Source organism: Symphalangus syndactylus, chromosome 22, assembly GCF_028878055.3.
Source record: "Symphalangus syndactylus isolate Jambi chromosome 22, NHGRI_mSymSyn1-v2.1_pri, whole genome shotgun sequence".
In the NCBI taxonomy this organism is placed as follows: domain Eukaryota; kingdom Metazoa; phylum Chordata; class Mammalia; order Primates; family Hylobatidae; genus Symphalangus; species Symphalangus syndactylus.
In genome coordinates, this window is record NC_072444.2 from 52,889,585 (window position 1) to 52,915,367 (window position 25,783).

The 25,783-nt window shown below is 38.7% G+C and overlaps 1 long non-coding RNA gene across 1 annotated transcript; it reads left to right on the forward strand.

Annotated features, from left to right (window-relative positions):
- The first annotated feature begins 6 nt into the window (after window positions 1-6).
- Window positions 7-24,326, forward strand: LOC129472607 (uncharacterized). The gene is made up of 3 exons (XR_008653993.2): window positions 7-278; window positions 19,536-19,616; window positions 24,137-24,326. It is a non-coding gene; the product is annotated as an uncharacterized lncRNA (long non-coding RNA).
- Window positions 24,327-25,783: the final 1,457 nt, after the last annotated feature.

Consider the following 25,783-nt stretch of genomic DNA (forward strand, 5'->3'; position numbering starts at 1 on the left):
GAAACTGGAGGCTAGCGTTGGGCGTGGACCGTCGAGGTCACTGGCGGCTGTCGGATCAGCTGTTGCTTGCTGACCTGGCAGCCATGGGTAATGACGGATGCCCAGACCCTGTGGGCGGAGTAAAGAAATCCTGCACTGATACACGCACACTCACCGAGGGGCGCGGCCGTCTGCGTGGCCCTCATCTCGTAGCCGAAAAGAGCGCGTTCCGGGGCAGGCCTCCGGGTACTTCCCGCAGAGGACCGGGCTTTATCCTCTTTGCTCCTTTTCCTCCCCTAGTAAGTCATAACTTATTTTGGGAGTAGAGCATAGTTATTTGTCTCTCGTCTCCATGCTACAGCACTTTATGTGCTTTTCATTCAAAATCGTTCCTCGAGGACGACCAAGTAATGTGATTTGGGGGACAGTTTTCATAGGAAGGGCTTTATAAGTTTACACCAACATAGAGAAAAATTTAAAAACCTTATAACCGCTTATTTTTCAGAAGTATTATTTTTCATTTAATCTAAAACCATACTTTTAGAACATGAAACCAAGCCAAACAGATCTTTGCAGATTGTGCAAGCGAACTTTTTTTTTTAATGAAAGTGGTGCCATCAATGCAAAAGCAAGCCCATGTAAGTGCCGAAAGGTACCCTTCATAAGGAGGAGTTGCTTCCCTATTCTGAATTTTTATTTATTTTTATTTATTTGTTTGTTTGAGACGGAGTCTCGCTCTGTCACCCAGGCTGGAGTGCACTGGCATGATCTGGGCTCACTGCAACCTCCGCCTCCCGAGTTCAAGTGATTCTTCTGCCTCAGCCTCCCCAGTAGCTGGGACTACAGGTGCATGCCACCATGCCTGCCTACTTTTTGTAATTTTAGTAGAGATGGGGTTTCACCATATTGGCCAAGCTGGTCTCAAACTCCTGACATGATTCGCCCCCCTCGTCCTCCCAAAGTGCTGGGATTACAGGCGTGAGCTGCCCCCTGAATTTTTTTTTATTATTATCCTTTAGGTTTTAGGGTACATGTGCACAATGTGCAGGTTTGTTACATATGTATCCATGTGCCGTGTTGGTTTGCTGCACCCATTAACTCGTCATTTAGCATTAGGTATATCTCCTAATGCTGTCCCTCCCTCCTCCCGCCAACCCACAACAGTCCCCGGAGTGTGATGTTCCCCTTCCTGTGTCCATGAGTTCTCATTGTTCAGTTCCCACCTATGAGTGAGAACATGCGGTGTTTGGTTTTTTGTCCTTGCTATAGTTTACTGAGAATGATGTTTTCCAGTTTCATCCATGTCCCTACAAAGGACATGAGCTCATCATTTTTTATGGCTGCATAGTATTCCATGGTGTATATGTGCCACATTTTCTTAATCCAGTCTATCGTTGTTGGACATTTGGGTTGGTTCCAAGTCTTTGCTATTGTGAATAGTGCTGCAACAAACATACGTGTGCATGTGTCTTTATAGCAGCATGATTTATAGTCCTTTGGGTATATACTCAGTAATGGGATGGCTGGTTCAAATGGTATTTCTAGTTCTGGATCCCTGAGGAATCAACACTGGCTTCCACAATGGTTGAACTAATTTACAGTCCCACCAACAGTGTAAAAGTGTTCCTATTTCTCCACATCCTCTCCAGCACCTGTTGTTTCCTGACTTTTTAATGATCACCATTCTAACTGGTGTGAGATAATATCTCATTGTGGTTTTGATTTGCATTTCTCTGATGGCCAGTGATGATGAGCATTTTTTCATGTGTTTTTTGGCTGTATAAATGTCTTCTTTTGAGAAGTGTCTGTTCATGTCCTTCGCCCACTTTTTGATGGGGTTGTTTGTTTTTTTCTTGTAAATTTGTTTGAGTTCATTGTAGATTCTGGATATTAGCCCTTTGTCAGATGAGTAGATTGCAAAAATTTTCTCCCATTCTGTAGGACTTACATGTTAGACCTAAAACCATAAAAACCCTAGAAGAAAGCCTAGGCAATACCATTCAGGACATAGGCGTGGGCAAGGACTTCATGTCTAAAACACCAAAAGCAATGGCAACAAAAGCCAAAATTGACAAATGGGATCTAATTAAACTAAAGAGCTTCTGCACAGCAAAAGAAACTACCATCAGAGTGAACAGGCAACCTACAGAATGGGAGAAGATTTTTGAATTTTCTTTTTAAGTAACTCTTTTTAAAAAGAGAGAAAAAATAATCTCTCTTGAGTGTATTAGTTATTGAGCTATTCCATTTGGAGGGGCTTAACCCAAAATATGTATGGATGTAGTAAGATTACAATGGACTCGAATGTTCTAGATGAAATCTGGGCCAAGAGTAATTGCATAATAGTTTTCCAAAGGACTGTCAGATGGTAAACTCCTTTCATTTACTTTGAACTGATAAACAATAAGATGGATTTTTGTTTTTTGACCTTTTTATCTACATTTATTTCTGAAAATTGAAAAAGAATCTGAATTTCCAACAAAATGTTTCTAGGCAAGTATTTGCATGATGCTTCTCTAATATTTCCTATATCTTAGTGTTTTCTCTAATGTTTTCTGTAACTTTCAAATTTCACTCCTGTAAGTTTTTACACTACCAGTAAGAAAGATCTCGGCCAATTATACAGAATGGATGATGATTTTTAAAAGAAAAGAGAAAGCACTCAGAAAAGAGACAATAATTTGAAAATGTTCTGACATCATGTATTTCCTTAAAGCAATACAAGTCCTGTATGTCCAGTTCATGCCTACTCCAACCGAGCTTTTTTCAGACACTTAGAAATTGCCTTCAAGAAAATCCTTATGGAAAATTGTAACTTAGAGGGGCATTTATTTTCATTTAAATATGTATTAATTGCAAGTAGTGACAGAACCTAAAAAGCAAAAACCATATAGCACCAGTTCCAAGGTTCCTACATCTAATGCAGTTATTCCTACTGCAGTACCAGGAGGAATATAAAATCCCTAGGAGAAATACAAAGGGCCATTGTCTTCTTTGACCAGATTTGAGGACAGTTTTCGTGGAAGATGTGGTCTTTCAGTGGGCATCGAGGATAAATATGCAGATATGGTTATCCTGTGCATTCTGGTGGAAGCTCAGAGTTGGAAAAACATGAAACAGATTGCAGAGTCTGGCATGTAGAAAGAGGTATGGTGAGACATGTGAGTTCTAAACATCAAGCTCGTGAATTTGGACTAAATTTTTTTTATGGAAGCATGGAAATCCTAAATTAATTGATGCCAGAATATAAATTAGTTAAGAACATCAAGAAATCATAATAACTGAGTTATTTTGAAGTTGGTATAATGTGGTCAATGGAACGCTGGTGAATGATCCTTGAAGCCTGGATTGTATTTTAGCACTAAGACAGTATGTGTATAATCACTTCCAATAAATTCATTTTTTTAGGCTTTCTTCTTTTCATCTGTAAAATGAGAGATTGGTTTAGATGATTTCTGAGGTCTTTTTCATAGGTAGAAGTATCAACAATTTGATAATTCTTGACTTCAAGAAAGGTTTTTTCCATTAGCTTTATATGTTGTTTGGTCTCCCAACCAAGCAGATCAAAGATAAGTTAGAAAACAAAAAGCCCTTTACTTAGCTAATACAAACACCCACAAAAGTTTATTGACTTTGTTGGAGTGAGATATTGTAGGAGTCACATTAATTATTGCCTACAGGTTGATGACTAAGCCATTCAGTAAGCCTCTAAGAACCTTGGACTTGGAAACATTACCCAAATTAAAAACATCCAAGATAATTTTTGTACTATTGCAATTTTCCTATTCAGTAGCTAGAACCCCACACACTACAGACCATTCTACTTTTTTGGTTTTTGTTTTTGTTACAGTGTTTTGATGTGAGATACGGTTGAGGGACATAGAAAGTCAAGGAATTTTGCTTTTTTGAGAGATCAGAATGGATTATTTACTAAGCCAGCTATCACTTGAGCACCTGGCAGGTACCAGACACTTGGTACTGGACTTTAGGAGGAAATCAATACAGACAAGCCACATTCCTTTGTGAAGCTACAGTCCTGTGGGGGAAACACAGTATATGGTGGAATTAATATGTAATTACAAACTGAGACAAATGCCATGAAGATGGAACATCTCCATATTGTGATGGAGAATAAAGGGGAATACCTGGAGACCATTCGTGAGCTGAAGATTGAGAGGGATCTTCTAAGAGCAGGATGAAGAACAGGTGGGAGGGCACAAAAGCTGAAAAACTTGGTGCATTCTGGGAATTGAAAGAAAGGCAGAGCTGGGGGTAGCAATTGAAAAGAAAATTGCAAATTGAAGTTGTATTTTAACATCAGGATTGATGTTAATCACTTTCTGTGTGCCAGGCACTGTGCTAAGTTAAATCTCATTTCACATGCTCATAACCCATTTGAAATAGATACCAAATAGCAGATGAGAAATTAAGGCTAAAAGCAGTGATTCTTAACTTTGGTTGCATATTGGGATCACCCATAGATTTATTAAAAGTTCTAGTGCCTGAGCCCCACCTGAGCGTTGAGAATCACTGACTTAATATTAATCAGCCCAAGGTCACTTCGTAGCTAAGTGTCAGAGAAGGCATAAATTGAACCTAGATCTATTGGATTCTAAACCCTATGCTCTTAGCCACTCACTAGTGCCCTGTCAACATTCAAAAGCACGTAGTAAGCAGCAGTTACGTGTGGGAACTCTGTTAAACACTGAGACACAACAATGAATAAGACAGAGCTCTTGCCATCAATAAATTCACAGCCTGGTAATGCAGAAGTTAGGTCAGCCCACATGTACAGAAGCAAGTCAACTGAGAACTCTCAATGAGATCAGATATATTTTTCCTATTTTAAGCTAGATTGATGTAGGTAACTGATGACAGGGAATCTACGTGGGCGGCTAGTGCGATTGTCTGCTGAGAGGTGGTGCAAACTTAACAAAGGCAATGGCAGAGGATGCAAAGAATCATCAGGACTTGCTGACTGCTAATGTTAAGAGTGAAGAAAAGAAGGTGGAAGATGATTTCAAAGTTTTGAGTCTGAGAGACTGAGTGAAAGTAACATCATTGATCTAGAACAAGAGTACAAGAATTGAATTTCAGGTTGAATGAGTTTGAAATACTTGTTGAACATTCAGGTAAAAATGTCCAGTAGAGCAGTGGAAATGTGCATCTGGAGTTTGAATCAGCAAATTGGTCTAGAAATGAAGATCTAGAATTATTGACTTAATAGGAGGTAGTTGAAACCATGCCTTATGTAAAGTATATGCTGTGTGTGGAATTTTTTAAAAGACAATAGAGATAGGAGAAAGAAAAGAAAAACCCTGACATTGCCATACTTGAATATGTCAATAAAGCTATTTTTTATCTACAGTGGTATTAAACACAATCAATTCATGACTATCCATGATGAGTTTTTAATACTTTCTAGGCTTTCCTTGGCCACATAGCAAATGTAATAGATGAGACATAGCCAGAGAATGCAAGCCAATTTTAAATGTTGGCTAAATATTTAAGAATAATGCTATATGATGCATTCAGAAATGTAATAGGAATATCCTAGAACAGTGTTTTCACACAAATAATTTTTATGTGCCCCTCATACTGACTTAAATTATTTTGATCATAATGTTACTTAAACCTAAAAAAGTTACAATGTTCTAAACATAAAACTAGAGAGAGAATTCTTAGGCTTAAGCTCATATACATCATAAAAGCAAAATATTTGCAAAATCACTATGAAGAAAAGCATAAAGTGAGTAAGCTTAAAAGTATAGTAATGTAAAGGACATCTTAAAATTGATGTATAATGTCATCAACATTGAGGTGGATGATGGGGGCAGGGGGAGGTTTGCACATCAACAGCTCCAAAAAAAAGAGAATGAGGACATTTATCTTTTAGTGGCATAGCACTTTGGGGGCATTTTTGGATGGGTCTGTATAGAAGCAATGACACCTAAAGTCAATAAATTGAATGTATATAAAGTTAAATCGTCCCTGTAAGGCTTGGTATGTATCATCAGGCAACAAATAAACAAAGCCCAAGCGAGGTCACTATGGATGAGCAAGCAAATGCAAAATACACCTCTAAGACAAAGCTACTGAGTTGTAAAACATCAGAGTGAGAAGACAACTGGAAAGATTATAGACTATAAACTCTTTGTCACAGAGGCAATGATAGAGACCCAGAATATAAAAGCGACACTAGCTATTAATTATTACAAGGGCCTATACAATTTGAGGTCAGAAAACATAACAAGATGTTCTCTAAGAGATTTTTGTCCTGCTAATTCACCTTACTGTTGTTTCAGCTCTGGGACACTCCATGCAAACTGAACTCACACTCAGTGGGGTTTATATAATGTTAGGTCCCTCCCGAAGACAGTGTATGTATTCTTATCTCTAACTGAACTTAAGCTAGATTCATGGTTGTCTAAGAGTGTATGTTATTTTTATAAGACACTGATGGAAGTAGCAGAGAATTTCCTCTGACTTGCTAATTATATGTATGTATACATTTATATGCATTGGTTCACAAAAGCAGAGGGTTTCATTTGATAGCAGATGAAGGACATGATGATCCAATAATTAAACTTACCCAAAAGAAATACGTATAAAGCTAGCTCATGTAACAGACATAAAACACACTATAGAAACTCAATGACTTGAATTTAGATTTGTTCTGGGATTGAGACTTGCCAAAACCAAAAACTGTCAAAAGAATTTCTCATCGAAGTAAAGAAATTATGTGAAATGATTTTAAATTTAATCCCCTTGGAATTTGAGAAGCATTACTTTTTTTAAAGGCTAGGAATTAATACTTTGGTAATGATTGGAGAAAACTAAAAGAACTTTAAGAAGCAGATCTTAGATTTATAAAATTAATTTTGGTATTGAGCTATGATAGAACCATCATCAGAAAAGCCATTCCAAACTGAGAAACAGTATGTGTAGCTCATCGATGGCCTGAAGACTCCTGGTGATGTTTAATATTCTCAGAGGTTGTATTAGCTACTCTAGCTTCAGTAGATCCCATTTCTCCTTGTAGAGATTGATCCAGTGTCCTCTCCTGGAAATAAGAGCTCAGTTTTATTTGAGGAAGCCTGGGGCATGTGCACTGTTTAGAATAAGGCATATCTGCCTTGCAGGCTGTGCTCTCCACTACCAGCTGCATATTCTTGGACGAGTTATTTCTCTGTTCTTCAATTTCTTCATCATACAAGTGCCTCCTGTTGTAAGGAGTAAGTGTGATAAAGTAGTGGTAAAAGGTCATAGTTTTGCAGATTTATTCTTATTCACTTTGATATTATCCTTGACAAATGACCTTCCTATGTCTGTTGAATGCCTTCAGTCTGGGAATTCCTCTCCTCTTGAGGAAACTGCCTTTATCTTTGCATAGGTCCAGGTACAAGAGAGTTTTTCCTAGAGTTCAAGTCTCCCCAGCTTCTTTGTGGCTCCCACACATTGCCACTCAATTCCGTATGCCAGACTTTAAATTGTTAAATCTGCTTCTAGCTCCACGTTCCCCGAAGATCCTTGTCCTGTCTAAATATACCCAATTTCTTTAGTCATTTTCCATATGACTTGTTCTCCATCCCTTAACCATAATGGTTGCTTTCTTCTGGATATGCTTCAGTCTGTCACTATCCTTTCATAGGACCACTTTCAGAACAAACAGCTGCACCATCCCATCTTTTGTTCTATATACTTCTTTTAACATAACATCCCATCACAGTAGCATTTTTGTCAGCCATATCCCATTATTAAGTTGTACTGAGCTGTTAAATTTAGACAACTCTTAAATCCTTTCCATGTGCACAAACCACATTCTTTCTATCCTGTTCTTTTATTGTTGGGGTAAAACTTTGGGGGCATTGGATTTTTATTTCTATTGGGAGTGAGGGGTAGGTCCTAAACAAAAGGGCTTCCCTGTTGAATCTCTCCTTATTATAACATGTCCATAGTTACTACCTATCAAGATATTTTTGGTACAGATTCCAGCATTCAGTATAATAGTGCGCCCTGCAACCTGTGTCAGCATGCCATCCTGCCATCAGAATCTTATTCGTAATAAACATTTTCAATAATGCAACACTAAGGACAGGGGCCTGTGGTGAACTCTGGAGGTGTGCCTTTTGGTTAACATAAATCCATTCATCAGAAATCATTATTTGCCTACAGCCATTCTCACTATGTGCCCAGCTCGCATTCAGAATCATGTCATTAGAGATTGGTAAATTCATATAGAAATTCAGGTTAACCACTTCATCTTCACTAACTCATGCTGGCTCCTTTGCTGAGGGCTTATAAATCATCTCTTTGAGGATTTGTTCTGAAAGATAACCCAGATCTGAAGCCCACCTACCTAGGGTTCACAGGATTCACCTCTGTTTTTAGAAGAAGACATTTACCCATTTTCAGGATTCCCTAATTCTCAAGATTCTTCGTGATGATTGACAGGAGTTCTGTTTTATCCTAAAGTTCTTTTAGTGTCTGAGACACATACCTCATCTAGGTTATGAGACTTACACACAGCTTCAGTAGCCAGTGCTTACTTATAGATTCCTCACCTACCTTATTTTTTTAAATCCAGTGTTAATGTTGCCCTTCTCTATGTGACAATTGTTCATCTGGAGAGAAAATAGGAATTAAAGCTTTAGGGAGTTCTCTTTTCCTCCTGTTATCTGTTAACATTGTGAGTGTCTAGGACTACCAGGCTCCTTTGACCTTGGGAACATTTCTGTGTCACACATAAAAATGCACCCTGTGTGGCTCATCACATCAGTCCTGACCCAATTACACTGGTATTGTTCGTAGAGTGCAGCCATGAATGCTTGCACTCCACAGCCTAACCTGTTTCCAGCCTGACCTTAATACTTACTTTCATCTTTCATCCTTACTTCACTCCTTAGACCTGATACTTATCACACTTTGAATTTGTTCTTTGGTCTCCCAGGAGTAAATGCCTCACATCAGCAAATGTGTGCTTTTCTCTGCTCTGACATTCTCACCAGGTATTTCAGTTATTCATTGTTTTGTATCAAACCAGGTAGCAGCTGTATCACCTCTTAAGTGACACATGGGCACTTCTGCCATACTGTGTTGGCCAACCAGTCACTGAGATTATCCCAGACAGGAGAAAAGAGGAGATCTGGACTCCACCTTTCAATGAGAGGAGAGTGAGAACATTTGCAGACAAGTTTTAAAGCCTCCACACTAGGATTAGCAGAGCCCAACAAACAGAGCCTAGGCTCCATGCAGTAAAGATATTCATTGCTTGTTCTCCCTTCTCCATAGAGGTGTAGGCTTCCTTTTACTAACTTAGCATTCTTCATATAGCTCACTTACATTCTGGACATTAGCATCTAATATTCTTACAGGCTTATATTGCTACTTTATCTTTAAATGTGATTACTTGTCTATTTTCTGTTTAAATTCACCAGAGAACATCCTCTGAGCCCATATTATTTTCTTAGGAGCTCCTCCATTGCTTCCACCCCACTGTATTGCCAAAAATTAAGCTTTGAAAATATTTCTTTTCTTAGCACCACTTTAAATGGATTCTACCAATCCTTTTCTTATTCTCTCTGCACAATCCACTTTTACGCACTAGATATTTGCATCTTGTTAATGCTTGCCATCCATTTATTAGGCTGAAGAGGGTATAATGGAGTGGTTAAGAGTCAGACAGACCTAGGTGTTAATTCCTGCTCTCACTTACTATCTGTGTAATCTTGAGAACATTATTTTACCTCTTTGAACTTCAATTAATTTTATGTGATAATTGGAGATTATGAGGGGATTAAATGACAGTGGTATTGAGAAAATATAAATACATAGTAGACACTCATTAAATGGTAGCTCTTAACAATATTCATCTCTTATCTTTTTAATTGACAATTGCAATAGTCTCCTCCATTCCGTGCTTCAGTTCTGCCTAAAACATACCAAACACCCTGGCAGGTGATTTTGTAATGTCATGTTTTTGTGACATTTGTGAGTTGTTGCATATGTTTTGCCTGGTTTTGGGGGGGTTTTTGTTTGTGTTTTAGACAGAGTCTTTCTCTGTCACCAGGCTGGAGTGCGGTGGTGCAATCTTGGCTCACCACAACCTCCAACTCCCTGGTTCAAGCGATTCTCCTGCCTCGGCCTCCTGAGTAGCTAGAACTACAGGCACGTGCTACCACTCCTAGCTAATTTTTGTATCATTAATAGAGACAGAGTTTTACCATGTTGGCCAGGATGGTCTCGATCTCCTGACCTCATGATCTGCCCACCTCGGCCTCCCAAAGTGCTGGGATTAAAGGCGTAAGCCACTGTGCCTGGCCTTGCCTGGTTTTATCAACAATTTTAGTGAGTTATACTAGGGTCAGATTCATCCACTCTTTCTTGTCTTTTGTAATCTTTCTAGCCCCTAGCTCAGGCCTGAGCTAAAATGTCTAGAGGTGCATCCTAGATTATATAACTGCCCCCACATTCAACAATTGAGTGTCAGAGCCAAGACTGACTGTTGCCCCGAATTCTCTCTGCAAATAGCTCTGAGACACCTTCCTACAGGGAAGCTAATGTAGAGGAATGTTGCTTGTCTGGAATGATTGCAGTCCTTGCAGGTGTATAATTAGTCACTAGTCAGTGTATAAATACGCTGTAAATTGCTTTATTTGTTAATGTGAAAAGCTCTGCAGAAATACAAGGTATTATAGGAACCAAGGCTGAACATGGTAGATAAGGTATTGTGGGAGAAGAACAAGTGAGGGAGGCATCAGTGTGTGTCACGTATCCCTCTGCCGGGACGAAGCTTATAGGTTCTCCCCGCCTCGTTTTCTAAGAACACCGACTCCCCTGGGCGAATAATTTAAAGGACAAATTACCACTCTTCTGGGTACCAAAGCCAGCCATAAGCTGAAATTAAATTAAATCATAAAGCCCTACAAGAAACTGAGGGAAGAGTCAGAAATGTAAAACCAAGGGAATCCAGAGCTAAGGATGAAATATGAGAGTCAGTGCGATGTCCTTGCCTTCCTGTGCTGATGAAGTAAAAAACTGAAAACCACCCTGGTACAGACTTGAAGGACCACCATCAAATATCCATTGTTAAGTATTTGGCAGTGGCTATTGCAATGATTTCAATTCCGATGGGGTATTGGAGGGAGGTAGGAGAGAGAACACTAGATCAACTTCAAGTCCTTGTACTTCAGCTAACTAGCTAGGTGACCTTGAGCCAGTTAGTACCCAATCTGGGCCTTTGTTTCCTTCATCTCTGGATTGAAATAAATGTAATCAGAGTTTGTGTTTCTATTTTTTCCTCATATCAGCTCAGCGATCATAGTGAGCTAATAAAAACACGTATACAATTTGCCAATTAAAAATATAGAAAGCTCATTATCTCTTCTCAGAGCACAAGCCCTATTACCACAATGAAAAGTTCCCTGTACTCCTTAGTAAGGGACCAGGAGATAGAAGGGCAACTGTGGAAATGGAAGGCCATAAAGTTTTGTTCTAAAACACTGTGTCCTCACAGTTTCCTCCAGAGGGAAATGAGTATATACCTGGTGGCTTAGAGGGGCTGGAATACCCTGTGTCCAGGAGGCAAGCACTACTTTGAATGCCCAAGATTGGCTTCTGAGAAAGAAACTTGGCATGCTTATACTGCAAATCTAATAATCTAGTCACTCTACATCAATGGAATGAGAGAGAATTATGAAATTGTTTCTTTAATCTCTACAAAGCAAGGACTTTGGTAAACAGTTTAGCAGCTGATCTGCTGCCAACGTGGAATGTAGGTTGGAAACCAAGTAAAAGTTGAAAATGAAGCAGATGTTGTTTTCTAGAGTGCTATATCACCGAAAGTCCTGAAACACGTCCTAGGTCTAGCATATTAAGCTCGACTCTATCAACATCACAGCTAAGCCTGATCAGCATTTACTACCATGACTGTATCAAAAGAACAGCAAAACAAAATTCTAAAATTAAGTCATTCTTTCTCTTGCTAGAAAGCTGTGCTTCACTTCTTGGTGTACATGGAAAAAGGCTACAATAAAGGAAACATTTTAGAAATACTCACCTACCTGGTAGTCCACAGATCTTTAGATTTCATTGGCCAGCAAAATCTCAAAGGAAGAGAAAGAGAGAACAAGAGAGACCATCATATGGAAGACAAATTTGATGCCATCACTTCAAAATGAAAACATCTGGCTCACGCCTGTACTCCTAGCACTTTGGGAAGCCGAGGCAGGCAGATCACTTGAGGTCAGAATTTAAGGCATCCTGGCCAACATGGTGAAACCCCATCTTTACTAAAAATACAAAAATTAGCTGGGCATGGTGGCAGGCGCCTGTAATCCCAGCTACTTGGAAGGCTGAGGCAGGAGAATTGCTTGAATCCGGGAGGCAGAGGTTGCACTGAGCCAAGATCACTCTACTGTCCTCCAGCCTGGGTGACAGAGAGACACCGTGTAAAAAAAGAATAAGAAGAAAACAACTATTATCTACTACCACTATCACTTATAAAAGGATGTTTTAACACTAAAACAAGGAAGGACACTGTCTCAGAATAAGGGGTAGTCCTTTAAATTGCTTTGATTTAGTTATTGGACATACTGACTACATTGCCCTTTAGTTTTCTTAGTAGTCATGGAGCAATGAAAACTTCATCCTCAAGCAGAATAGTTCATCTGTGTGCATTTGGAAAGCCCTGCTCTTTGGAAGATCCTCTTAAAACCAGAAAGCCCCCTTCTCCAAAAATTCCAGTCTTAAATTCCCTCAGGCCCCAACTTTAAACCTCATTTTTACTTTGAAGGTTTTCCTGGTTACCTATTGACCACAAGGATCTTTCTACTTTCTGAATTCCTGCAGCACCTGTAATTTTAATACATAATCTAGCATTTTTATTTCATGGGAAAGGTTTTTGAAATGTAGAATGTTTTGGAGATAACAGTTTAATTTTTAAGTAAACATTTAAAAGCTTTGTAACCAACTGATAGAGCCGCAAGTTAGACATTTCTTTAAAAAAATTCTAATTTAAGAAGGAAAAAAAGTATAGAATTTTAGAACAGAGATGAATCTTCCATTATCCAAAATTCACCTGAAGTTGGCTGAGGTCTTTTATGATTGACAGTATAGAATCCAATATATTTTGATTGGTAGACTAGACTTACATTAAGAAAGGATCATTGCCTTTGGATTTTAATGTTGTCTCTTCTCTCCACCAAGATAAGTAAGCATCAGGACAACTCTTCTCCTACTTCCTGTTTCAAATGGTCCAATATTCTCATATAGCTAGAATAACAGAATCCTATGTAATAGAAATTGATCTTAGGGATTATCTAGTCTATATCCTTGTTTAACAGATGGAATATCTGTAGCCCAGGTATAGTGAAGTGACTTGCCCCAAATCCCAAATTGATCAGTATTAGAGTTGGGATTTCTAATCTCTGAGCTTGTAGGTATTTTAAGTATACTAGTCTTACATCCCCATATCTCTAGATATACAGTACATTGCACACCATGGTCCCTAAACAAGATTAAAAAGACAAGTTTTCCCCATCCCCTAGGCTCTCATTTTCACTCTTGGCTATTTCTTCTTTCCTTCCTTGGCACCTATTACCTCTGACCTCTCCCCACCCCACCCTACTTCCAAACCCATTAAAATCTAGGTTCTTAGGAAACGCTATGAGAAACTCATCTACACAGTGTAAATTCCTCATAATTGTTCATGGAGTGATTGCTGTGTACCAGACATTTTTCTGGGTTGGCTGAATATGGGACTTCTCATAGAGTACTTGCAATTTTACAAGGTAGGAAGAAATAAGTCAACAAATTGAATCTTCATTCAAGGCACAAGGGAGATTTCTTATTTCTTTGAAATTACCACATATCAGCAATGATTTTACTTCTAAAATCTGCTAAATTCTTCAGAGTTGGAAGCCTGCGCTCCTTTTGTCCCTCCACTACAATTACCACAAGTGTTAGATATTTAGAAATATTTACAAATTCATATTGACAACGTGACGGACCCTTTTTCATTTTCCTATTTGGGAACTGGTCTTTTCTCCCTTAACAAAAACCAAGGTGTTAACACTTACATGCAGGTTTGACATATTTTAAATATTTTTAGATGTTATTCTCAAAACCATGTAGACCCAATCCTAGAAATGAGGGCTCCTTTCTCTGGAACAAATTTACTACATGATCTTCTCCAATTCTCTAAACTTATCTGGCCACAAGTTTTCCCATTTGTAAAACAGAAAAATTGTTCTTAATGGAGACTGAGGTATTGGAGGGTTGGGACCACACCTTTTGATCTTCCGTATGTTACCACATAGAGTCTCGTCTCGGGCTCTGCCCACGCAGATGCTCAGGAAATGCTTGCTAACTGAAGATTTTTATGATCACTGATAGAAACACAGCATAAATGCAAAACATGATTTTTCCCTTGCCCTGAGTTACCCAGGAGCATCATTCTCATTCAGAGGTGATCACATTTCAGAAAGTGGGTCTCATAAAACATACAATTTAATGAAGCCATCTGGGAAGATGATCATCATATAAATGCAAGATATTGATATTATCTGGCTACTTGGGGAAATACCATGTAAATGAAGGCACAACTCAGCTCCATAATTCAAATCTAGTATTGATGTACAAGGTCTTTGGATAATGGACTTTGCAGATTGACATTTCTCACAAATCTGAGGCTACTTTTCTCCCCTCCTTTGCAATTTTACTATATTTGCAGTAAGATTTTATTTTACTTTTTGGAAACATCTTTTTTTTTTTTTCAACAGGAATCTATCAGTGTCAACTGGGAGTCTTGAAACAGAGATTTTACATCTGTCTTTATTGATGTTTTTAAGCTTCTCTTTTTTTGAAGCAAGAAATGATGCAAGTAACTAACATAGGCATTTCTTTGCTGCTCCAATAATTATATGGGATGTTGTTCAGTTATTCAGCTTCCCAGTTGATTCAGCTGCTTTCTTTTCTTTTATATTCTAGCAAGAAGGCGTGCTCTACTTCTGATATTATCCGGAAGACTGTTCTAAATGAAGCCACCCAGTAATCTGTTCTCCTCTCTTAACAAATGTTACCTCCTTTCTCTGAGAGACAATCGCTAAAACAATACCAAGTTCAGGCATGCCAGCAGTCACACAATGATAACATCCAGCAGGTTTTGGCACTGTATCTTTTATGTAGTCTGAGAAAGGGATGGAGAATTCCCTCTACAATTAGGACTCTGTCTCACTACCTCCACTGAAGAAATTACCATTGGCATTGAGGCAACAGCTGCCCCCACTGTGTAAACCAAAGTTCTTCTGGGATCCTCACAGTCTCTCCAGGAAATAATGGGATCCAGTATTTGTACTTGCCCCTCCTGAAACACTGAGCCTATTTGGCCCTGGCTGTCCCCAACCACCCCCTCACCACCCACTCACCAAATAATATGTGAGCACAGTCCATCACCACACTCTTTCTAGAGGCTGGTGGAGCTCATGGACATTGTCTGAGCATGAGTGTCCTGGGTTTGCTCGCCCCAGGAGCCACACATGGTATTCAAACATGGTGTCCCTTTAGAGAATATGTATGGCAGGGGTTAGAGGTGCAGAGGCAGAGGGATTGTTTCACATGCTGTGTCTGGCTGATGACTGAGGTAGGTGGGATATATAAGGAGCTGGCAATATATTCTTGATCCTTAATTCTTTTCATACTCACTAAAGAAATTCCTTTTCCCACTGCTTATCTTCTTGCATCCCTAAATCACGGGCTAGAGGTAAGTGTGTCCAGAGCTGAGGGACAAGACACTTGCATGCCTTATATCCCAAGGGAGAGTTTGCATGCTCAGAAGCAGGGTAAGAAGAAACTCCTGACCCTCTTTCTCCTTGGCCTCAGCCAGGCACTGTCACTGCTCATCCCTGATGGGAAAGGAATATTCAGAATTTCAGTCTAATAAGGCTGATGGGAAGTCTAGAGTCTTAGAAATCACATTAGCAAGTACATTCAGTGAGCGCCATGGGCCAGATATGGTGCTAGGTACAGAGCAGTGACATCACCAAGATGGTTCAGTAGGAGATATTAGCCTTCCTCTCCCCACACACAAAAAACAAATACAGGTGACCATTGCACAATGCAGGGTTAAGGGCACCAGCCCCCTGCATAGTCAAAAATCCATGCATAACTTGATTCTCTCAAAACTTAACTACTATTACAATAGCTTACTGCTGACCAGAAGCCTTACTTATAAACAGTTGTTTAGCACATATTTTATATATGTAGTATATATTTTATTCTTACAATAAAGTAAACTAGAGAAAAAAACTGTATTAATTGCAAAGAAGAGAAAATATATTTACTATTCATTAAGTGGAAGTGGATCATTATAAAGGACTTCATCGTCCTCATCCTACATTGGGGAGGCTGAGGAAGAGGAGGAAGAAAAGGGGTTGGTCTTACTGTGTCAGGAGTGTCAGAGGCAGAGGAAAATTTGCATATGGGATAGTTCAAACCTGTGTCATTCCAGGGTCAACTGTGTAGAGGGCTCAAGGGCCTATTAAAAAATCTGCAGCAACGCAAGGGAGTAAAAAATGGCAAATATCTACAGAGTAAGGTGCTACACATGGGTTATAGCAAGGAAGGAAATCCAGTTTGTGCCTTCAGAGAGTTCTCAGCCTGGTAGGGGGCTCATAGCAGATTTTGTATATACATCTGTTAATATTCTCAACATTAATCTTAATTTTAAGAGTCTCCAAAGTTTTTCTTTTTCATGTTGCAAAACATGAAACTGAAATTGCAAAGGTAGTGACGAAAATAGTCTAAATACTCCTAGGGATCGGAACTCTAACATAGAAATAGCAAGTAGATAGATAATTCCATCCAAATAGCTGACAGTATCATATCAACGACTAAGTTATTGAGAAAAACAGATTTGCGGCAAATAAAAAACATACATACCAGGGAAAACCTTTCAGTTTCTCGTAAAACATTAGATAATTATGGAAACCAAACATTATTTATGTAATTATTTATTTTTTGAGATGGAGTTTTGCTCTGTCGCCCAGGCTGTTGTGCAACGGTGCGACCTCAGCTCACTGCAACCTCCGCCTCCTGGGTTCAAGTGATTCTCTTGCCTCAGTCTCCCAAGTAGCTGGGATTACAGGCATGTGCCACCACGCCTGGCTAATTTTTGTATTTTTAGTAGAGACAGGGTTTCGCCATGTTGGTCAGGCTGGTCATGAACTCCTGACCTCCAGTGATCTGCCCGCCTCAGCCTCTCAAAGTGCCGGGATTACAGGTGTGAGCCACCACACCCCGCCGGAACATTTATTTTTAAAAGGTATCTTTATATAGAGAGATGGGTCATTCAGATAACCACTTTTTTTTAGCTGAGTTCTATTCAGAGCTAGGTTGCCACAGTAGGAAGACAAAGAAATCTTAGACAATCTTTTCCTAGGGTCACAATATTAGTGAGAAGATGAAGTTTTGCATGTGGAAAAATTAAAGAGATATTCATTCACACTGTAAAATACTTTTAAAACCTTTTGCCTGATATCTAAAGATTCTATTGAGGAAAAAGATGTACAACCATAACCAAGAAGTTAAAAATTGGACTTAGGGACTTTTTGTAGTTAATTGGGGGACAGAGGGATACACATAGTGACAAAAGTCATAGCTGATGAAGTGCTATTCTTACGAACATAAAGCAAAATCATTTCTAACCATTTTTTCCCCAAGTGATTTTCTGTAAGCATCAAAAGTATTGATGATACCTACAATGATATAGGGCTTCATAATTCATCATTAAAATGTTAGGGAAATGTTGAGCCAAAAATGGAGTTGTTTCAAAAAAAAGGAATAAGAATTTTTTTTTAATTTTCTCCTTATAGCAAAACCTTCGACTGTATGGCAAAGAATAGAGAGAAAAACAAGTCACTCATAATCCTGCCACACAGAGATAATCATTAGCATTTTGGTGTGTGCTTTTCCAAACATTTTTCTATGTATGTATACACAAATATTAACATACACTTTTTAATACAAAAATGGAACCACACCAGGCATACTGCTATTTAATGCATACTTAATATAGCATTTTGCATATCAATAATACAGATTTAGGGCTGGGTACAGTGGCTCGCACTTGTCATCCCAGCACTTTGGGAAGCCAAGGTGGGAGGATCACTTGAGGTCAGGAGTTCGAGACAATCCTGGGCAAAATAACGAGACCCCCACTTCTACAAAGAATTTAAAAATTAGCTGGGCATGGTGGTGTGCGCCTGTAGTCACAGCTACTTAGAGGCTGAGGAGTGAGGCTCACTTAAGCCCTAGCGTTTGAGGCCACAGTGAACTATGATTGCACCACTTCACTCCAGCTTGAGTGACAGAGTAAGACCCTGTTTCTAAAATTATAATAATGATAATCATATATATTTAAATTGGTTTGAGCTGAAGAGTGTTCTCAAAACTCCATGTCCACCTAAAACTTCAGCATGCAATCACTTCATTGATGAATAATGAATACTGATGGTCTACAAGTTTTTTGATCATGTGCTCCATTAGTTAAAAAAAATACACTATGCACCGTCAATAGGTATATTTATTTATAAATTATAAACATTACTATTTTGCTATATGCACATTATAAAACAATCTCAAAAATAGATGTTTCATAAAGATGAGATAAAAGTTTTAAAGTTTTGGCATTTTTTCCCCAGTCTAGTGGATCTTCTTGAACACTCCTCACCCTAGGGTTCACATAAACCACTTTAAAGATCCCTGGTTCTACAGTATTCTCAATTACAAGGTGTTATAGGAATGGAATGGGTTCAAGAATGTTCTGATCATCCGAATGTGTGTGGAACCAACCAGCAAAATATTTCTGGAGGATGCAAGGATCTGTTTGGTACAGGTTGCTTGTTGTTTCCCACTTGCTCATTTTTCCAGATTCTGTTCTACAGTTATCCCTGCATGAAACTTCTCCTGGCATTTCAGGTAGAACTGACAACTGCCTCTTTTGGATTGTCCTATCCCTATGCAGATATCCACGTAACGTTTATAACACTTGATTACATTTGTTGGTTTCTGCGTCTCTCTCCCCATCTGGATTATCAGCTTCTCCAAGGCAGGGATCATGTCGTATCCTTCATTAATTTCCCAGTGCTTGTTATCTAGTAGGTCCTTAATAAATACTAGGCGAACGAGTCGACAGAACTAGAGAACAATGCAGTGCATAAAAATTAGGATGTCCCGAAAGCATACAGATGAAGAAAAAGAAAATTCTATGAGACGCTACCTAGAGCCTCTTCGACATATGATTATGTTTAATTAGATTATAATGTCTGACTTGTTTGCAGCAAATTTCACAGAATCTCCCAGTAAGTACTCCAGATGCTTCAATGAAATTCATGGTTGCTTTGCTCCTCTGCACAGCTCTTTCTCCGCACTACAGATGAGGAGAGTTAGCCCTGGATTGGGATGTTTATGTACTTGCTAATCATACATTTGTTTTCCCTCTAAGCTTAGTCCTGCCTGCCAAGAATAGCTCAAGATGACAATCATTTTCATGTTTTCAGTCAAACAAAGGCTCCAGAGGTATATGAAAAAAGGAAACAAAGCCAGAAGTTTAACATCAACAAGAAAGAAAAAAGAAGAAAGTAAGTTTAAATACTCTGCTCCCCATTTTTTGCTATCATATGTCAGCATTTTAGTACTCCTGTTCACCCACAATTGCTTGGCACATTGGGGATGATGAGTGGGTAGACTTTTAAAGTAGCTACAATAAATAAGAAGGCCCAATTCTACCCTTTGCTTATATCCCTCAAGAGTCACTGGAGTTTTTAAATCCCTCTCATTCCCTCACTCTGTGTGTGCCCCTGTGCATGTGTGTCTCTGTGCATGTGTGTCTTCCGTGTTAACTTGAAGCCATGACTAGTAACTGTTACCAATATTTATTTCCACATCTGCTTCCCTAAATTGTTTTCCAAAATAAGTTCTATGAGATGTTAATAGGACGCTCCATGGAAAAGGGTTCTGTGGTCAAATATTGGGAAAAATTATAGTTGTACAAGTTAAAAAGATACCTTTGCAAAAGGATTTCTCATGCCCTGTAATGTACCAGTGTACCTTGTCAATCTTCAAGAGGAAGCATGGTTTGCACCAAAGAACTCTCTTTCCTGGAATCATCTGGGCAAACTAGCATTCTATTGATATACTTTAAGAAATGCTGCCAATTTGACTTAAGGGTTTGGCTTAAACTGGGAGCTTTTGTCATCTGAGACACAGACATTCAGAATTACCTCGATCACTTGGATTGGCGACCAAGCTCTTGACAACATGGAGAAAACATCACAAAGAAACACTTCCATATACTCATAAAACTTAAAGTCATCCCTCCTGTGGGCTGGCATCTCTATATTCTGGAGCTGGAAATGCCAATGCTGCAGAAAGAGATAGGCTAGGAAAACAACCAGGTGGAAAGGTAAAAGGACCTAACCAGGGCACCATGGTTTTAGGAAAATACAGCTCAGGACCTGACTTATACATATAATTTCTGGGCAGTTATCTGACAGAAGTGGAATGCCCTTCCTTCTTGGGTGGCTTTCATGGAGAGGCTCACTTTTTCCATTTTTACTCCAGCTAATCACTACATGGAGCCTTCCTAGAACATGTAGCTTTTGATTACACCATGCTCCCAACAACGTCTCCTCTCTACGCTAATTCCTACGTAGTCTTCAATCCCCTGCTACTGTATGAAGACTTCCCTTTCCACCCACTGTAACATTTCCTCATTTTTCTGAATACTCATAGTATTTAACATGGATACCAGAGGTCAGGAAGTATGGTCCTCTGGCCAAATTCAGCCTACCACCTATTTTTATAAATACAATTTTACTGGAACACAGCCATGACCGTTCATGTACGTACTATCTGTGGCAGCTTTCTTGTGACAATGGCAGAATTGAGTAGCTAAGACAGAACATATAACATGCAAGCAAACATATTTACTATCTGTCATTTACAAAGAAAGCTTGCTGAACTCTGGTCTACACCATTTCTCTAATAATCACATGTAGCCTTGCTTCGTGTTGATACTTAAACTTCGGTGTTTCCACAGGTCTTCTCAATGAGTTTCAAGCCCACTAAGAGCAGGGCTATGATTTGTACTTTTTGAGTCGTTTGTAGTATCTAGCACAGAATAGGTTATCAATAAGCTAGCTAATTGATTTTTTTTAAAGCACAATTAACCCAAAATTCCCTGTAAGAGAATGCTTATTCCTGGTGCCAACAAGGAGAAAGTAAAAATATCATGTTGTTTTCATACCACTTCAGTCTAGTGGTTTGAGATGGGAAGTGTACACAAGCTGTTTACATTGGTTAGCTTCACATTTTCTCTGAAAATAAGATAAACCTCAAAGGGGTGGCAACTTTCAACCACACATCACTTAACCACAGGGATATGTTCTGAGAAACACATCATTAGGCAATTTCATCATTGTGTGACCATCATAGAGTATACATACACAAACCTAGATGGCACAGCCTCCTACACACCTAGGCTGTATGGGATAGCCTATTGCTCCGGGGCTGTAAACCTGTATAGCGTGTTACTATACTGAATACTGTAAGCAATCGTAGCACATTGGTAACTATTTGTGTACCTAAGCATATCGAAACATAGAAAAGGTACAGCAAGTTTACAGTACAAAAGATTTAAAATGGCACACATCTGTAGGGCACTTACCATGAATGGAGCTTGCAGGACTGGAAGTTGCTATGGGTAAGTAAGAGTGAGTGGTGAGTGAATGAGAAGGCCTATGGCATTGCCGTACATACTGTAGACTTCATAAACACTGTACACTGAAGCTTCATTAAACTTATTTTTTTAATTCTTCAATAGTATGTTAACTTTACTGTAATTTTTTAACTTTCTGAACTTCTTTTTAAGCTTTTTGACTCTTTTGTAATAACACTTAGCTTTAAAGAGTATAGATGTACAAAAAGTTGTATATCCTTATTCTATAAGCTTTTTTCTATTCTTAAATATTTTTTAACCTTTTAAATTTGTTTGTTAATATCTAAGACACAAACACACACACCAACCTAGGCTTACACAATGTCAGAGTCCTAAATATCACTGTCTTCCACCTCCACATCTTGTCCCACTAGAAGGTCTTTAGGGACAATAACACGCGTGGAGCTGTCATCTCCTAGGATAACAATGCCTTCTTCTGGAATAACCTATCTGAGGCTGTTTTACAGTTAACTTTTTAAAATATAAGTTGAAGAGTACACTCTAAAATGACAAAAATACAGTAAAGCAGTAACATGTTCATTTATTATCATTATGAAGTATTATATATGGAACATAATTGTATGTTATTGTATGTGCTATACTTGTATACAACTGGAAGTGCAGCAGGTTTGTTTACACCAGCATCAACACAAACATGTGAGTAATGCATTGTGCCACAACATTAAGATGCCTATGACACCATTAAGCCATAGGGATTTTTCAGCTCCATTATATTACGGGGCCACCATTGTATATACATCCCATCATTGACCAAAATGTTGTTATGTGACACATGACTGTATTTCTCCACGGTAGCTGGGGAAACATTATCTTTTTTTACACAAATTATATAACCTTAGTACTCTTTCCATAAACTATACAGTACACTGATTCCAACCGCCCCAAAGCATTTACAACCCCCTCTCTCGCCACACACAAGACTGAAGCTCTCCATGTATACTAGCAGACAGAATGTGGACTGGCAAAAATTGATCAATACGGTTTTCTGATGGCCATCATGCCAATCTTCCTAATGGCCACTTGGAATCCCGGTCCAGCTCCGTGCATCTGGGTGGAACGGGTAGCCTGGCTGAGACCTATCATCCCAGGCAGGACTGCTCTCCAGCCGCCTGTCATCTTAATGCTGGCAGATGCTTACATAAATAAACCTCCAATGGATCAGACTGGAAGGGACAAGAAGCTCTTTGCAAGGCCATATTATCTATCCTTAAGACCTCTCCCATTTGTCAGGGCAAATGAAAATCCTAAGCTATAAGTGCTGAAAGAAGTCTCTTTTCAAAAAGTCAACCAGGAAATCCCCCTCTTAATTAGTGGCTTTTATATGCTCAAGGTGGAGTTAAATCCACCACTGAAAATGTATATTTAGTTTGTTCAGTGCCGAGGAGCAGGACTGAAAGTTGTGTGTGTGGTTGACACATGCATATATGCATTTTCATGGCTCCGAGCAGTTGTATATGCTGGGCTGGATTATTAATTGGTGTAAAGCCACCTAAAATGTGTTCTATCCACAAATACAATTGCCTCAAAAGAGGAAAGACAAGATTCTCACAGCTTTCCTGCAGCAGGTCACCAGCTCCAGCACTTCGTCAGAGTGACTCATCTTTGTTTCTGAATAAATGGGAGCATTGGCTTGGGGTTAGATGTGATGTGATCCTATGCTGGCCTGCCCCTGTTAGTGGCCCAAGCAAAAAGATTATGATTTTATTTTCTATTGTGAAATTACAGAAATAGATATATGTAGATCTATAGAAAGTAGGCTTTTATAGTACTAACAATTTTCTGTAGTTACAATTTTCATGGTGTCTGCTGGTTGAGAGATGATGATAGGACTTATTCATGGAATTTACACTCTGGTGGTTTGATAAATATATAACATGTTGAAAAGGAGTTTCGTGGAAAAGTAAACGTTATTCATCAGGGTTTTAGTTTCTCTTTTATTTGCTTTCAGCTGAGAATATTGTAAGTTGTTTGTTTGATTTTTATTTATTTTTTCATTTATTTGGCTTTCTTTCTAGATCCTTCACCTAATCTAATGCAAATAAGAACAGCACTTAACAACTCTAAATATGGCATAGGGGGAAATGTGTATATCCGTTTCTTTATATTATCTTTTGTTCACATACTGAGGGCTGTGGAAGGCAAAATATGGTGAGGTGCTATTTTACAGCATGGTTAATGCTTATCAGTAATTTTTTCCCTCTGACCTTCTGCCTCAGACAATTAATTTTCTTGAACTGCTCACACACTGGCAGAACATGGAGGGGGGATAATGTTAGTACTAGTGAATATAATCTTGGAAGAAAAGCTGTGCAATTATTCAAAGACCTAATCTTATCTCTTGTTTCATTTTTATATCACAAGTCTACATTTAAAAGTATTAGATATCCTGTTCTGCTGTCCCACACCTTCAAACCTCAGTAAATAAATGCTGCTAAGTGCCACCAGGAGTGAAAGAGCTTGTAATGAGAAGTGTGAGGAGATATGTGCTCCATTCATCATTCTGTTCAGGCCAATATTGAGGCTCTTGTTATCAGCAGGATTCGTGGCGATGTCATCACGGCTGGCATAAATCTTCTGTCAGTGTGGGTCGGACTGATGCCCTATTAAAACCCTGCTTTCACCTAATCACAGAATGACCTTTCGATGTCTTTAATTAACCTCTGACCTGAACCATGCCAGTGTCTTGTTGGTAGGTAAATCTATGGCATGACATTTGCTTATGACACTACATTTGTCTTGCTTTAATCATCATACCTTTCAGATTATGGCTTGAATGAAATACAGTTGGGATCCCTGTTAATAGTTGGATTAATTTTTAAAAGGTTAGAACATAATATTTTCCTCTGAGCTCCCAGTGATATCTTTGCAGACATTTTCCCCTAGGGAGTTAGGGTTCTCCATTAAAGTAAATTCAGGTGAGCCTTCAATTTCACCAATAACAAAATCTTTTCTACCCAAGTTATTATTTTTTTTAATGACCTGGGAGTGGGAAGCATTCTAGGTCCTATTGATGACCAGAGGACAAAAGTTTTAAAACATAATGTAGCCTTACTTGTCTGAGACAATAGAATGCAGCAGTGGCATGGAAATAAAAGAAATAGAAATAGAGAGGAGGGGAAGGGAGAGAGAAAAAGAAGACTTTTATTTCACTTGGGGAATGTGCTTTTCTACTCTGGAATATGTGTGCCTCAGGTCCTGAGACTTCTTTGGATAATAAAATATCATTCATATCTCATTCTTCCACTAAGAGGAACCTTGTTTGTAAACTCCTATCTGAATTAGTAAATATTACAAATGTAAAATATTTATAATGAAATATACTTTTCCTACATACAAATGTAGTTACAAATTGATTGAAATGGCTACTAATTCACTCAAATTGAGTAGGTTGTTCAAAATGGCAAGTCGTGATTGGCCTATAAATCATAACATATGAATAAAATAAAAGTTTTGAGCTACCTAAGATTTATCCAATTTTATACTCAATCAGAAGCCCCATGAAGAGCTTAGACTAGATAATCTCTCAGGTCTTTTTCAGTTGTAAAAGTCTATGATTCAGTGTCTCAATATTACAAATTCTGGGTTTATTGAGTCTGAATTCAGAAAATTTTCCTGTCTTTAAAGTATAATTCAAAAGTTATACTGTAAAGACTTCAAGAGCTGGGAAGTTTTCAAGCATCTCACCTGACTTTGCCCTGTTCCCTGCCTCTTTCTCCTACCTGAGCCTTTGTTGACTCACCTATAAAATGAGGATAATAATACCTACCACTAGAATCGCTGTGAAGATTAGAGAAAACGTATATTCCACACCTTAAACAGTGTCTGGTGTGTAGTAATGCCCAGTCCATTGAGGATACTGGAGCATCTATTAGTATCTGCTGCACTTGCCAACAGATGTTACCTTTCAGGCCTAACTTAATCTCTTTTCTTCTAAAATTATACAATGTAATGGTTAATAACTTTTGGAGTCACTCCTGGGTTCAAGTAACTGCTATATCACACCAGTTT